Source organism: Lipotes vexillifer, unplaced genomic scaffold, assembly GCF_000442215.2.
Source record: "Lipotes vexillifer unplaced genomic scaffold, Lipotes_vexillifer_v1.1 scaffold236, whole genome shotgun sequence".
Classification (NCBI taxonomy): Eukaryota; Metazoa; Chordata; class Mammalia; order Artiodactyla; family Lipotidae; genus Lipotes; species Lipotes vexillifer.
The window spans coordinates 877,629-894,441 of record NW_006773295.1 but is presented as its reverse complement, the minus strand read 5'-3'; the positions used below and the strand labels follow the sequence as shown (position 1 = coordinate 894,441).

The 16,813-nt window shown below is 39.1% G+C and overlaps 1 protein-coding gene and 1 non-coding gene across 2 annotated transcripts in view; one reads left to right on the top strand and one right to left on the bottom strand.

The window, feature by feature from the left end:
• The window catches only part of SPPL3 (signal peptide peptidase like 3), a 122,541-nt gene that overhangs the window by 56,527 nt on the left and 49,201 nt on the right, over positions 1 to 16,813 (top strand). The gene's annotated exons all lie outside the window — the stretch shown is intronic.
• Positions 9,506 to 9,577, bottom strand: TRNAE-UUC (transfer RNA glutamic acid (anticodon UUC)). The gene has a single exon. It is a non-coding gene; the product is annotated as a tRNA-Glu (tRNA).

Genomic DNA, 16,813 nt, shown 5'->3' with positions numbered 1-16,813 from the left:
CAGGACATATTTAAAGTGATGAAAGGGAAAAACCTACAACCAAGATTACTCTACCCAGCAAGGATCTCATTCAGATATGACGGAGAAATTAAAACCTTTACAGACAAGCAAAAGCTAAGAGAATTCAACACCACCAAACCAGCTTTACAGCAAATGCTAAAGGAACTTCTCTAGGCAGGAAACACAAGAGAAGGAAAAGACCTATAATAACAAACCCAAAACAATTAAGAAAATGGTAATAGGAACATACGTATCAATAACTACCTTAAACATAAATGGGTTAAATGCTCCAACCAAAAGACATAGACTGGCTGAATGGATACAAAAACAAGACCCATATATACACTGTCTACAAGAGACCCATTTCAGACCTAGGGACACATACAGACTGAAAGTGAGGGGATGGAAAAAGATATTCCATGCAAATGGAAATCAAAAGAAAGCTGAAGTAGCAATTCTCATATCAGACAAAATAGACTTTAAAATAAAGACTATTATGAGAGACAAAGAAGGACACTACATGATGATCAAGGGATCAATCCAAGAAGAAGATATAACAATTGTAAATATTTATGCATCCAACATAGGAGTACCTCAATACATAAGGCAAATGCTAACAGCCATAAAAGGGGAAATTGACAGTAACACAATCATAGTAGGAGACTTTAACACCCCACTTTCACCAATAGACAGATCATCCAGACAGAAAATTAATAAGGAAACACAAGCTTTAAATGATACATTAAACAAGATGGACTTAATTGATATTTATAGAACATTCCATCCAGAAACAACAGAATACACTTTCTTCTCAGTGCTCATGCAACATTCTCCAGGATAGATCATATCTTGGGTCACAAATCAAGCCTTGGTAAATTTAAGAAAATTGAGATCTTATCAGGTATCTTTTCCGACCACAACACTATGAGACTAGATATCAATTACAGGAAAAAAACTGTAAAAAGTACAAACACATGGAGGCTAAACTACGCTACTGTGTAACCAAGAGATCACTGAAGAAATCAAAGAGGAAATAAAAAAATACCTAGAAACAAATGACAATGAAAATACGACGACCCAAAACCTATGGGACGCAGCAAAAGCAGTTCTAAGAGGCAAGTTAATAGCAATACAGTCCTACCTCAAGAAAAGAAAAATCTCAAACAACCTAACCTTACACCTAAAGCAATAGAGAAAGAAGAACAAAACCCCCCCCAAAGTTAGCACAGGGAAAGAAATTATAAAGATCAGATCAGAAATAAGTGAAAAATAAATAAAAGAAATGATAGCAAAGGTCAGTAAAACTAAAAGCTGGTTCTTTGAGAAGATAAACAAAATTGATTAACCATTAGCCAGACGCATCAAGAAAAAAAGGGAGAAGACTCAAATCAACAGAATTAGAAATGAAAAAGGAGACGTAACAACTGACACTGCAGAAAAAGGATCATGAGAGATTACTACAAGCACCTCTATGCCAATAAAATGGACAACTTGGAAGAAATGGACAAATTCTTAGAAAAGCACAACCTGCCAAGACTGAATCAGGAAGAAATAGTAAATATGAACAGACCAATCACAAGCACTGAAATTGAAACTGTGATTAAAAATCTTCCAACAAACAAAAGACCAGGACCAGATGGCTTCACAGGCGAATTCTATCAAACATTTAGAGAAGAGCTAACACCTGTGCTTCTCAAACTCTTCCAAAATAGAGCAGAGGGAGGAACACTCCCAAACTCATTCTACGAGGCCACCATCACCCTGATACCAAAACCAGACAAGGATGTCACAAAGAAAGAAAACTACAGGCCAATATCACTGATGAACATAGATGCAAAAATCCTCAACAAAATACTAGCACACAGAATCCAACAGCACATTAAAAGGATCATATACCATGATCAAGTGGGGTTTATCCTAGGAATGCAAGGATTCTTCAATATATGCAAATAAATCAATGTGATAAACCATATTAACAAACTGAAGGAGAAAAACCATATGATCCTCTCAATAGATGCAGAGAAAGCTTTTGACAAAATTCAACACCCATTTATGATAAAAACCCTGCAGAAAGTAGGCATAGAGAGAACTTACCTCAACATAGTGAAGGCCATATATGACAAACCCACAGCCAACGTCGTTCTCAGTGGTGAAAAACTGAAACCGTTTCCACTAAGATCAGAAAAAAGACAAGGTTGTCCACTCTCACCACTATTATTCAACACATTTGTGGAAGTTTTAGCCACAGCAGTCAGAGGAGAAAAAGAAATAAAAGGAATCCAAATCGGAAAAGAAGAAATAAAGCTGTCACTGTTTGCAGACGACATGATACTATACATAGAGCATCCTAAAGATGCTACCAGAAAACTACTAGAGCTAATCAATCAATTTGGTAAAGTGGCAGGATACAAAATTAATGCACAGAAGTCTCTGGCATTCCTATACACTAATGATGAAAAATCTGAAAGAGAAATTAAGGAAACACTCCCATTTGCCATTGCAACAAAAAGAATAAAATACCTAGGAGTAAACCTATCTAAGGAGACAAAAGACATGTATGCAGAAAACTGTAAGACACTGATAAAAGAAATTAAAGACGATATAAGCAGATGGAGAGATATACCATGTTCTTGGATTGGAAGAATCAACATTGTGAAAATGACTGTACTACCCAAAGCAGTCTAGAGATTCAGTGCAATCCCTGTCAAACTACCAGTGGCATTTTTCACAGAACTAGGACAAAAAATTTCACAATTTGTATGGAAACACAAAAGACCCCGAATAGCCAAAGCAATCTTGAGAAAGAAAAACGGAGCTGGAGAAATCAGGCTCCTGAACTTCAGACTATACTACAGAACTACAGTAATCAAGACAGTATGTTACTGGTACAAAAACAGAAATATAGATCAATGGAACAGGATAGAAAGCCCAGAGATAAACGCACACATATACGGTCACCTTATTTTTGTTAAAGGAGGCGAGAATATACAGTGGAGAAAAGACAGCCTCTTCAATAAGTGGTGCTGGGAAAACTGTACAGCTACATGTAAAAGAATGAAATTAGAACACTCCCTAACACCATACACAAAAATAAACTAAAAATGGATTAAAGACCTAAATGTAAGGCCAGACACTATCAGACTCTTAGAGGAAAAGATGGGCAGAACACTCTATGACATAAATCACAGCAAGATCCTTTTTGACCCACCTCCTAGAGAAGTGGAAATAAAAACAAAAATAAACAAATGGGACTTAATGAAACTTAAAAGGTTTTGCACAGCAAAGGAAAACATAAGATGAAAAGACAACCCTCAGAATGGGAGAAAATATTTGCAAACGAAGCAGCTGACAGAGGATTAATCTTCAAAATATAGAAGCAGCTCATGCAGCTCAATATCAAAAAAACCAAACAACCCAATCCAAAAATGGGCAGAAGACCTAAATAGACATTTCTCCAAAGAACATATACAGATTGCCAACCGACACATGAAAGGATGCTCAACATCACTAAAAACTAAAAATAGAACTAACCATATGACCCAGCAATCCCACTACTGGGCATATACCCTGAGAAAACCATAATTCAAAAAGAGTCATGTACCACAATGTTCATTGCAGCTCTATTTACAATAGCCAGGACATGGAAGCAACTTAAGTGTCCATCAACAGATGAATGGATAAAGAAGATGTGGCACATATATACAGTGGAATATTACTCAGCTATAAAAAGAAACGAAACTGAGTTATTTGTAGTGAGGTGGATGGACCTAGAGTCTGTCATACAGCAAGTAAGTCAGAAAAACAGATACCGTATGCTAACACGTATATGTGGAATCTAAGAAAAAAGAAAAAAGGTTCTGAAGAACCCAGGGGCAGGACAGGAATAAAGATGCAGATGTAGAGAATGGACTTGAGGACACGGGGAGGGGGAAGGGTAAGCTGGGACGAAGTGAGAGAGTGGCATGGACATATATACACTACCAAATGTAAAATCGATAGCTAGTGGGAAGCAGCCACATAGCACAGGGAGATTAGCTCCGTGCTTTGTGAGCACCTGGAGGGGTGGGATAGGGAGGGTGGGAGGGAGACGCAAGAGGGAGGAGATATGGGGATATATGTATATGTATAGCTGATTGACTCTGTTATAAAGCAGAAACTAACACATCATTGTAAAGCAATTGTACTCCAATGAAGTTGTTAAATAAATAAAGCACATAGCACAGCACCCCACACATATTAAATGGTCAATAAAGCCAAGGAGCTATAATTACTATTAGGAGTTTACAATTTGAGAGTTAAGATTGTTGGTGGTATAAAGGCAAGTGTACTGCTGTTTTTTATGTATTGAACTGTGCCAAGTAGTTTCCTAGGAATTAGATTAGCCCTGAAATGTTATGTCAGCTGAGAATTTTGGTTTCTAGGTGACAGTGCTACCGTAGGAAACAGCCCTGGCATTCTCTTAAGAGAAGAAAACCTTTCAGTGGGAATCTATAGTAGCTTTTTCTTTCTTCTCAACTCTCAGATTAAAATGATAGTCAATGTAAAGGAGAGAATAGACTGCAAAAAGGATCAGGAGCTACAGAACTTAGGAGGAACTGCTAACAGATGGGAGAAATGAGAACAAAAAGGTTTTGTTTTGTTTTGTTTTCTATTAAGCACGCACTTTACTAGTAGGAATGAAAAACTCCATAATAGGAAGGAAAAGCTGTATCAGAAATATAAGTGATTCAGACATGAATTCCCAAAGTATACAACCTCTCCTTCGCATAAACTAGTGGGATAAACATTGAACATAAGGAGTGAAATATAGAAATAGTAACATGGAGGAATTTCTTCAAGAGGGGTGTAAGTGGAACCTGATTAAAGAAGCCAAAGATAGTGAACACATTTTTCCCTTTTGTAAAAGAGGAACGTGTTTAACTTGGGGGTGAGAGCTGGTAGACCCATCAAGCTGCAATGAGCAGAACTATATGATGCCTGGGCTTCCTTCTAGGGTCACAGCAAAGTCTGCATAGTAGGACTTCCAACTGAAATGGAGAATGCAGTGATATTTACAGAAACAAAACAAACTATGAGTTAAGTAATGGCATAATCTCTATTTTACAGCAGACTAGAACTTAGAACTGAGTTCCTGATCCCCACTCCCCAACCCCCCCTTCCTCCCCGCCCCCCACTTGTTCCATCTGTAGCCTTCCCATCTCTGTTGGTGGTGGCTCCATCTTTCCACTTGATCGGGCTAAAACCATGATAGTCATCCTTTGCTCCTCTTTCTCTCGTGCTCCATGTTCAATCTATCAGGAAATTCTTCAGAGCTTTATCTTCAGAATATAACTAGAATCAGATCACTTCTCACCGTTACCATGACTTTTACCCCAGTGCCAGCCATCATCTGTCATCTGTCATCTTGTGCCTGAATTATCACAGTAGCCTGTTCTCTCTGCTTCTGCGTTACTACACTATAATCTGTTCTTTTCCCCCACAAGGTTGATATTTATTTATTTATTTACTTATTTAGTATAGTTGACGTATATAATATTATGTAAGTTTTAGGTGTATAACATAGTGATTCACAGTTTTAAAGGTTATATTCCACTTATAATTAGTATAAATTTTTGACTATTCCTATATTCTCTGTGTTGTACTATATATCATTGTAGCTTAGTTATATTACACATAGTAGTTTATGCCTCTTAATCCTCTACCCTCTTCCCCTTCCCTCTCCCCACTGTTAACCACTAGTTTGTTCTCTATATCTGTGTTTCTTTTTTGCTATATTCACTAGTTGTATTTTTTAGATTCCACATATAAGTGGTATATACAATATTTGTCTTTCTCTGTCTGACTTATTTCACTTAGCATAATACCCTTCAAGTCCATCCATGTTGTTGCAAATGGCAACATTTCATTCTTTCTTTATGGCTGAGTAGTCCATTTTATTTTTATATATTTTTATATGAAATATATTTTATATATATGTTCCACATTTTCTTTATCCATTCATCTGTCATTGAACACTTACGTTGCTTCTATAATCTGTTCTTTTTTTTTTAAGATTTTTTTTTTTTTGATGTGGACCATTTTTAACGGCTTTATTGAATTTGTTACAACATTGCTTCTGTTCTGTGTTTTGGTTTTTTTGGCCGCGAGGCACGTGGGATCTTAGCTCGCCAACCAGGGATCGAACCTGCACCCCCTGCATTGGAAGGTGAAGTCTTAACCTCTAGACCACCAGGGAAGTCATAATATGTTCTTAATACATCAGCCAGTCATCCCTTTTCCCCCTGCTTTTCTAAAAGTCAGATTTCTTAAGGTATAATTTACAAACAGTAAAATTCACTCATTTAGGAGTAGAGTTCTGTGAATTTTGACAACACACATAGTCTTGGACCGACCATCTTAGTCAAGAAATAGAACATTTCCATTGCCCCCCAAAGTTCCCTTATGCACTTTTGTAATCATCCCTCCTCCCACCCCCAACCCCTGGCAATTAGTCTCTTTTTTCTCCCTTTAGTTTTGTCTTTCCTAGAATGTCATATAAATGGGATATATTTGTAGTGTTTTGAGTCTGCCTTCTTTCTCTGAGCATAATGCATTTGAGATTCATCCATACATAGTGCGTTGCTCAGTAGTTTGTATCTGTTTGTTGCTGAGTAGTTCTCCACTGTATAAGGGTACTACAGTTTGTTTATCCTTTCACTAGTTGATGGACATTTGGATTGTTTCCAGTTTTTGGCAATTTTGGATAAAGCTGCTGTAAACATTCACATTTAGGATTTTGTGTGGATATATATTTTCATTTCTCTTGGGTCAGTATGCTAAGTTGTTTACCTTTATATGACACTGTCAAACTGATGCTAAAGTGACTGTACCATTTTGCTATAAGTTAGGCACAGTAAGAGAATATCTTACTGTGGCAATGTCACTACTCTTGCGCTTTAGGGGCCATTATTAAGTAAAATAAGGGTTACTTGAATACAAGTACTATGACACCATGATAGTTGATCTGATAACTGAGAAGGTTAAGTGACTAATGGGAGGGTAGGTATACAGAGTGGATATGCTGGATGAAGAAATGATTCATGTCCAGGCAGGACGGAGAAAGACGGTGCAAGATTTCATCACACTATTCAGAACGATGTGCAATTTAAAACTTATTAATTGTTTTATTTATGGAATTTTCCATTTAATATTTTCAGACTGCAATTGACCATAGGTAGCAAACTGTGGAAAGTGAAACCGTGGATAAGGGGGTGACTACTATATTGTGAAATGGTTTAGAGTGTGACCTCTAGATCTGGAGACCGACTACCTGGGTTGGTGTGCTAGCTCTTATTCCTCCTTGGGCAAATTAGTTCATCTCTCTGTGCTTCAGTATCTTCATCTCTGGAGCTGATAATAATAGTGCCTTTTTCAGAGGAATGTTGTGAAGATAAAATGAGTTAGATGTAAACAGCTAGTACAGTGTCTAAACACATAGTGAGAGCCCCAAGAGCATTAGCTATTGTTGTTGCTGTTACTGTTACTATAACAGCAGTTTTATTTCTCTGTCTCATAGGCCTTTCAGGTAGGGCTTTGGACACTTTTTAATGAATTGCTCACCTTTTAAAGGTTATTCTCATGTTTATTATTTATGGGAGGCCAGGTAACATTTGTCTGGGTGTTTGCGACACCTGTGTGTAGAGGAAAACTGAAAGTTTTGGGGAATTTATATAGCCCAACCTTTTAAGACACCATAATTTAATCTCTGTTTGTAAACAGGAGTTCGATTCGTACTAAACCAACAGTTTTCTCTGAAAATATTCTCACAAGTGGCAGAAGTCTCCAACTATAGAAAGAGAGTCCAGCATCCTTTATAGCTACCAACTAAAAGTAGTCTTTTCTTAGTGTGACTTTAAAATTTGGACATTCATCTTATGAATGTCTCACTTTTTGTCAAGATTAATTAGAAAATTCACAAGTAAAATCACCCAGGGCTTCTCATTATTGTTTAAGTTTCTAACAGTATATTTGTATTGGGGTTTTTCCCCTCCTCTTGGAGTCCTTGGACAGTTAGTTATTTGATCTGAACCTTTTTAAAGGCGTGATAGTGGATTAATTCCAGCTAGACTTCAGTCATTAATTCTTTGGGTATATCTCTTAAAAAAAAAAGGTATTAAATATTCTTGTTATTGCTAAGGACAGAAGAGACCTGTCCAGACAGCGGAGTATCTGCTTTTGGGAGATATTTAGCACAGAGTACTTTAGAGCTCTGGGCTCAAACTGTCTGGATTTGAATCCACACTTTGTCACCTACTGTGTTGTGAAGCTGGAGCTGGTGTGTTGAATTAAGAACATGTAGATTTTGACCCGATGGATGAGGGGCACAAACCACCCACACGGAGTCCCCAGGTAGTTTCCTCAGCATCTGAGCTCCCATTTTGGGGAAGTGAAATCCACAGGGTCGTTTTGATGGAAGGTGCAGTTTCAATACCCCAACACCAAGGAAATAGTCATAAGATTTATTACTTACAGACCCAGAAGCAAGGGGATGTGGTGAGCTAGGGGAACGGCAGTCCTTCATCCCTGGGCACAAGCCAGCAGAAGATAGAGCAGGGTAGCAAGCACCTAGTACCTCTAAGGTGATTGGGGTGGAGGTTACTGACTTAGGCCAGGTACCCTTGTGTAGTAACAATAGTAAACAGCAAGGGTTGACATACTTTTACTGTATAGGGTCAGATAGTAAATATTTTGAGCTTTGTGAGTCATATGGTCGCTGTCAAAGCTACAGTCGAGGGCTTCCCTGGTGGCGCAGTGGTTGAGAGTCCGCCTGCCGATGCAGGGGATGCGGGTTCGTGCCCCGGTCCGGGAAGATCCCGCGTGCCGCGGAGCGGCTGGGCCCGTGAGCCATGGCCACTGAGCCTGCGCGTCCGGAGCCTGTGCTCTGCAACGGGAGAGGCCACAATAGTGAGAGGCCCGCGTAGCGCAAAAAAACAAAAAACAAACCAAAAAACACTACAGTTGACCCTTGAACAACATGGGGGTCCACTCGAACTGTGTGGGCCCACTTTATAAGGCAGATTTTTCTCAGCAGTAAGTACCACAGTATTACACGGTTCATGGTTGGTTGAATCCACAGATACAGATGAATCTCGGATACAGAGGGCCAACTCTAAGCCGGCACCCCTAAGCCCCACGTTGTTCAAGGGTTAACTGTTTTCACCTCTGCCAGTGAAGCTCTAGAGCAGCCATAGACAGTACCTGAATGAATGAGCTTGGCTCTGTTTATTGGAATAGCAGTAGGTCATGGTTTGTCCACTCCTGGTATGTGGCAACCCATAGTGCTATATATAGGCTGGTGACTCTCTCCTCTAAGTAATAACAACAATCTTTTATTGAGTAGTGTGTCAAGTGCTGTATTAAATACTTTACATTATTAACCCCCTTCTATAGATGAAGTTAACCGAAACAAGTGAGGTGAATCAACCTTTTTTTTTTTGGCCATGCAGTGTGGCATGTAGGATCTTAATTCCCTGACCAGGGATCGAACCTGGGCCCCGGCAGTGAAAGCGCAGAGTCCTAACCGCTGGCCCATCAGGGAATTCCCTCAACATTTTTTTTTTTTTCCTACAGTCATTGTGTTTTGTTTATGAAGAAATTTAAAAGAACAGCATGGAAAACTGTTACAGGAAGAAGCAGACTGAAGACCAATATATCACATAGTCCCACTTTTATTAAAAATGGGACTCATCATTTCACATTTCTTTATTATTTGAATTTTTAAAATAACACTAGGGCTTCCCTGGTGGTGCAGGGGTTGAGAGTCCGCCTGCCGATGCAGGGGACACGGGTTCGTGCCCCGGTCTGGGAAGATCCCACATGCCGCGGAGCAGCTGGGCCCGTGAGCCATGGCCGCTGAGCCTGCGCGTCTGGAGCCTGTGCTCCGCAACGGGAGAGGCCACAGCAGTGAGAGGCCCGTGTACCGCAAAAAAAAATTAAATTAAATTTAAAAAAACAGAAAAAAAAAACTAAATTTTTAAAAAATCGTGTTTAAGATCTGCATGTTAAGAAAAGGACAAAGAAGTGTTTGTGATTTCTGATTTGGCTACCCTTTTCATTTATTTTTGACCAAATGCTAGAAGCTTGTTTTACAGTTAAATGTAACATCCCATCTATAGTAGAATTTTATTTCAGAGAGCCACATTTAAAGATGAAGGTTTTCTAAAACTTTAAAAGCACCAACATTGCAATTACATATGTATTTTAAGATTTATTTAGTCACATCACATCAATTGATACCTTGATTCAGCACTAAATACTATTGCAGGTAAATATTGCTATTCTGATTACTGATACAGCTTTTCACATAGGAAACAGCAGCAAACTTCCATACCTCAATTCATCAAAAGGCAGCTAAAAAAATTTTAAGCAGCTACTATAACACAGGTCATATTTAAATTCCACGTTCCCCAAACCCCATCCCACCCACATTTGGAAAGCAGCCCAACGTTTGCTCCTGAGCTTGCACCGCGTAATCTCTTGTAGGAAGAAATGCAGTGTTTGCTTCATAGCTGCCTTGATTATACTGGGGACTTAGTCCATAGGTTAGCTTTTCATTTTATTTATGGTTTCCTTTTCTGTGCAAAAGCTTATAAGTTTGATTAGGTCCCATAGCACTTTGTTTCTCTATTAAACATTACATTCTGCCGCCTTGTACAGTGTGTCTTTACTAGATTGTAACCTTCTTAAATGTCTGTCTTACTTTTTGTCTTTTTGTATCTTAAACATGGATTTAATTTATTAAAATTTTATTTGATGAGACACCTATTCCATTACTATGCCCAGAATACATACTTGTTTTTTCCCCTTAAAATAAGAAAAAATGTGGAAGAGAATTATTGTGGACCTTATGATAGACAATATTTTTTTTTTTTTTTCTTGCGTTATGCGGGCCTCTCACTGTCGTGGCCTCTCCCATTTGCGGAGCACAGGCTCCGGACGCGCAGGCTCAGTGGCCATGGCTCACGGGCCCAGCCGCTCCGCGGCATGTGGGATCTTCCCGAAACGGGGCACGAACCCGCGTCTCCTGCATCGGCAGGCGGACTCTCAAGCACTGCGCCACCAGGGAAGCCCTAGACAATATTTTTGATAAGAATACAAATTAAATTCTGTTTCAATATATTCCACCATGAAGAGCAAGATTGTAACATTTCTTAGGCCTGGAATATGTCATTTTCTGCATATTGTATTTGAAGCCAAGTATTTTGCAAAGCACAAAAAAATTGTAGCTACCCTTGGTGTTTTGTGATGTGTTAGAATTGCATGTGAGAAAATACTAGCAGTTTATATAGCCAGGGCTTGTGGGGAAATGTATAAGGCAGCAGTTCTCAAATTGTGCCCTGTGGATCACTGGGGTTTACTCAGACCCTTTCAGGGAGTCTACAAGGTCATACTATTTTCATAATGCTAATAAAGTTAGTTGCCTTTTTCATTTTGACATTGTTTTTCTTGCAGTGAAAAGCAGTGGCGCATTTAAAAAAACCATTGCTGTGCTGCTGTAACATGAATCAATGCAGTGGCACCACACTGAACTAATAATCATTGTATTCTTCACCACCATGCACACACTGCTTAAAAAAAAAAAGAAAGGCAGTTTCACTTAGAGCAAAGCAGTGAAAATTGCTTTTATTAAATCTCAATCCTTGAGCATACTTTTTTTTTTCTAATAAAACGAAGGTCCTCTGCCCCTGATTAAAAAATGGGCAGAGGACCTTCTTTTCCGAAGAAGATATACAGATGGCCAACAGGCACATGAAAAGATGCTCAGTGTCATTAATCATCAGGAAAATACAAATCAAAACCACAGTGAGGTATCACTCACCCCTGTCAGAGTGGCTATCGTAAAAAAGACAAGAAATAACAAGAGTTGGTGAGGATGTGGAGAAAAAGGAACCCTTGTGCACTGTCAGTGGGAATGTAAATTGATGCAGCCACTATGGAAAACAGTATGGAAGTTCCTCAAAAAATTAAAAATAGAACTATCATATGATCCAGCAGTTCCACTTCTGGGTATTTATCTGAAGAAAACAAAAACACTAATTCGAAAAGGCAATGCACCCTAATGTCATAGCAGCATTATTTACAATAGCCAAGACGTGAAGTAACCTAAGTGCCCACTGACAGATGAATGGATAAAGAAGATGTGGGGGCATGTGTATGTGTACATAGACACACACACTGGAATATTACTCAGCCATAAAAAAGAATGAAATCTTGCCATTTGTGACAGCAAGGATGGACCTGCTGGGGGTGTTTTGCTCAGTAAAATAAGTCAGACAGAGGAAGACAAATACTGTATGTGGCATCTAAAAAACCAAACAATGAATATAACAAAACAAACAGATACAGAGAACAAACTAGTGGTTACCACAGGGGAGAAAAGGGCGAAATAGGTGAAGGGAATTAAGATGTACAAACCGGCAGTTATAAATAAGTCACAGAGGTGTAATGTATAGCAAAGGGAGTGTAGTCAATATTTTATAACTTTGTATGGTGTGTGATCTATAAAAATACTGAATCACTATGTTGTACACCTGAAACTAATATATTGTAAGTCAACTATACTTCAATTAAATTTTAAAAAGTTCTTATTGAGCACTTCTGCTATATAATAAAATGCCATTAGTTTTCTTAAGAAAAACACTTGTGCAGTCATTTAAAATGCTAGCTGAACTAGCTACTTTTTTCTTGGACACTTCCATTTTTACTTGAAGGATGACTAGTGGACAAACTATGGAGTTATTCACACTTGGGTGTGTGGCAGACAGTTTCTCAAAAATGAATGAAGTGAGCCTGTTACTTCAAGGGGGAAAAAAGTTATTTTTGCCAGTGATAAAATTTGCATGAAAATAGGAATTTTGGAAATTTTGTGCCCATTATCATTAGCCTCAAGAGTGAAATTAACAGGGCTTCCCTGGCGGCGCAGTGGTTAAGAATCTGCCTGCCAATGCAGGGGACATGGGTTCGAGCCCTGGTCCAGGAAGATCCCACATGCTGCAGAGCAACTAAGCCCATGTGCCACAACTACTGAGCCTGCGCTCTGGAGCCCGTGAGCCTCAACTATTGAGCCCACATGCCACAACTACTGAAGCCTGCATGCCTAGAGCCTGTGCTCCACAACAAGAGAAGCCACCACAATGAGAAGACCGCACACTGCAACGAAGAGTATCCGCCGCTCACCACAACTAGAGAAAGCCCATGCACAGCAACGAAGACCCAATGCAGCCAAAAATAAATAAAATAAAAATTTTTTTAAAAAGTGAAATTAACAAATGTGGTTTTTCAGATATTGTGTAATGAAATGTAACAACATCTGGAAGAGCTGCATAACTCAGTGACTGGTGTCTTCCTGGTGACCAATGCATGATGTTACAAAATCATCCATGGGTAAAAGATCCATTCAACTATAATATAGTCCATGGGATTTTAATGTAATACAGTTTTTTTTTTAATTCACTGATAAGGTTTCAGATTCCACACTGCAAGTAACCTTTAAGAAATTGCCACTTGTTGAATTTTAGTGTAGTATCAAAGAAGAATATCCTCAGTTATCTGAAAAGGTTATTGAAATATTCCTCCCTTTTCTAGCTACACATCTGTGTAAGGCCAGATTTTCCCCCCCATAAAGTTCAACTAAAGTAACGTATAGCAACAGATTGAATGCAGGAGCAATTATGAGAATCTGGCTATCTTCTGTTTAAGCCAGAAATTAAAGAGGTTTGCAAAAATGTAATAGGATGCCCCCTCATCTAAATTTTTTGTTTTGGAAAATAGTTACCTTTCCTTTAAAAATGTAATTTATGGGGCTTCCCTGGTGGCGCGGTGGTTGCAAGTCCACCTGCCGACGCAGGGTACACGGGTTCGTGCCCCGGCCAAGGAAGATCCCACATGCCGCGGAGTGGCTAGGCCCATGAGCCATGACCGCTGAGCCTGCGCGTCTGGAGCCTGTGCTCCGCAACAGGAGAGGCAGCAGCAGTGAGAGGCCCACGTACCGCAAAAAAATAATAATAATAAAAAAAAAATAAAATGTAATTTATGTGCTAGTGTAATGGTTTTATTATTTTTAAATGAATTAGTAAATAAGCATTTTTTCTCACTTTTAATTTCTAGTGTTGTAAATATCAGTAGCTGTAACCCACAGGAAAAAAGCCCTCAGGGTCCTTGAGAGTATAGATGGTCTCAAGACCAAAAAGTTTGCCAAGTGCTATTCTAGGTCAGTGTGCAGGGTTGGAATAGTAGTTGCTTGGTTTGTTGGGTGGACAAGAATGCTTTCATTGTATAGCTGGCAGGCTGACACATAGAACACGTTATAGAACAGAGCTCTCTGTGTCTCAGTTTGGCATGATTTTTAGCAGGATATGTGTCTAAGCACTTGCTGGTAAAGCAGCTAGAAATAGATGCTTGACTGTAGAGCAGCTCCTAAAATCCAGCATGGTTCTAAAAATCTTAGGGTGTGAAATATAACCTTATATATGAGAGAACTTTCTGGTAGCTCTTTGTCTATTAAGACGTGGGGGAATGTAGTTAAAGAATTAATGGTTTTCATAATGACCATATAAAATGTTTCAACTCAACAGCTGACCTATACTAATAACATTATTTGGCAAAGTCTTCAAGTCTGTTTTTAGTGCGTTTGGCTAACCTGCTTTCAGCGTGTCTCAAATGCGTGTATGTAGTTTCTTTTTGCATTTCTGTAAGAATTCCTTTACTTCAGAGTGTAGAGTAATTCCTCCTTTCTTTATCGTGAATCCAGCGTCTCTGGAAACAGTCACCTCAGTGGGAGGGCCTGAGAGATGATACATTTCTGTTGATGCTTTGGTAGAGTCTGAAGTATAGGATACAGAGGGGCTGTAAAATAAGATTGCTGGCCTTTAATTAATTAATTAATTTTTTTTGTGGTACGCAGGCCTCTCACTGTTGTGGCCTCTCCTTTTGCGGAGCACAGGCTCCAGACGTGCAGGCTCAGCGGCCATGGCTCACGGGCCCAGCCGCTCCGCGGCATGTGGGATCTTCCTGGACCAGGGCACGAACCCGTGTCCCCTGCATCGGCAGGCGGACTCTCAACCACTGCGCCACCCGGGAAGCCCCTGGCCTTTGATTGTAATCCATGTTCTGTAGTTTATAATAAATTCTTTTTGTTAAAAGCCTTTTTGTAAAACTTCCATAATGGTAGTTTGAGTTGAAATATATGAAATTTCAAGTAACACTGTGAAATAAATTATAACTTCTAATTATATGATATTTGGTAGTTTTCAAAGTTGTTCAAACTTTTTAAAAAGTTTTACTGTAAATTACCATGAACTATATTAGGAGTCAGTTTTAACCAGATTTTCTTGATACAGATTTATTTGAAAAATAAACTGGTCCAGTATAGAAGAAACCATTAAATGAAACATCAGAACATTTTTTCTGAAACCATGCATTTTGCTGTGCAGTGGGTGGGTAGCATGCTTATCGCCAGAAAATGGAGATGAGAACAGGTAGTGCTAATCAGCCTCTTGGTAAGGTATTTAACACATGGCCAAGACTGCACCTTGAAAAACAGGTTGTGAGGAAAGTCAGTGACTAAGTATGGCACAGCATAGAGAAACTGTGGAGGAGGAAGAGCTGGTTTAACCAAAATTCAACCCAGATTTCTAGAAGTCTTAAGTGATGTCTCTGGAGGGTCTCCACTGATTTGAGAGTTATAGCAAAAGAAAAAAACAATAGTACCAAACCTTAAGACACTGAGTTTGGGAAGTTTAAATGTTTAATCTTCCTTTTAGGGAATGGCAATATGCTTCAGAACATGAAGGCTATAGAAAAGCTAAGTCATCTAAGTAAAACACCATCAAAAGAAAAGTGCCCCCCCCCACAAAAACAGTCTCCCTTCATATTTTATAGATCAGGAGTCTGAAAAACTTTTAAATTGCTTTTTAAAAAAAAATGCCTATTGGCCCTTAATTATATGAAAAGCTGCTCAATCTCACTCTAATTCACTTTAAAATTAATTAACATCAGAAAAGTAATTAACGCAAATGAAAACTAACTGCTGGTAAGGGGTAGAGCGGTTTAAGTTCAAGCAGTATCTCATCTGATCCTGCTGCTCTTTGAAGACACTTCATCAGTTACCTGCTATCCTGGGTTTTCTTCCTCTTTCTCTGTTTCATTTTGTTTTCTTTGCAGCTCCTCCTTCTTTCTGATCTTTAAATTTCTGAATTTTCAGGCGTTCATCCTGGGTCCTCTTCTCACCCACACCCGTGGCTTCAGTTACCATGTGGAAGGTTATGAGCTCCCAATATGTATCCTTAGCTTAGAGCTGCTTCTGAACTCTAGACCCAGATAGCCAGCTGTTTCCTCAGCACATCCAAAACTTCAAATCTCCTCCTCCTGTTGCCTTTTTTGCCAAATGGTGCAGCCATCCACCAGCTGCTTAGCAGAAACCTGGGGATCCTCTCTTAGCCTCATAAACAGTCACCAAATCCTATTTTGTTGAGTCTTGTATCTCATTCATCTGCCCCCCTAAGGAAGCCCCCCCCACCCCTAGTTCTTAGGTAGAATCCTAAGATTTGAGAATTATACATTCTCAAGGTACCCTGTACTTGTTGAAAATTTATAACATTTTCGACAATTATATTCACTTGCTTATGTTAACTTTTTGTTTTCGTTGCTTTAGAACAAAATTTAATTTTTTAATTCCTTTAGAAAAGACATTCAGGGAGAAGACCAAGACAGTCTTGGTGGGCTTCCCTGGTGGCGCAGTGCTTGAGAGTCCGCCTGCCGATGCAGGAGACGCGGG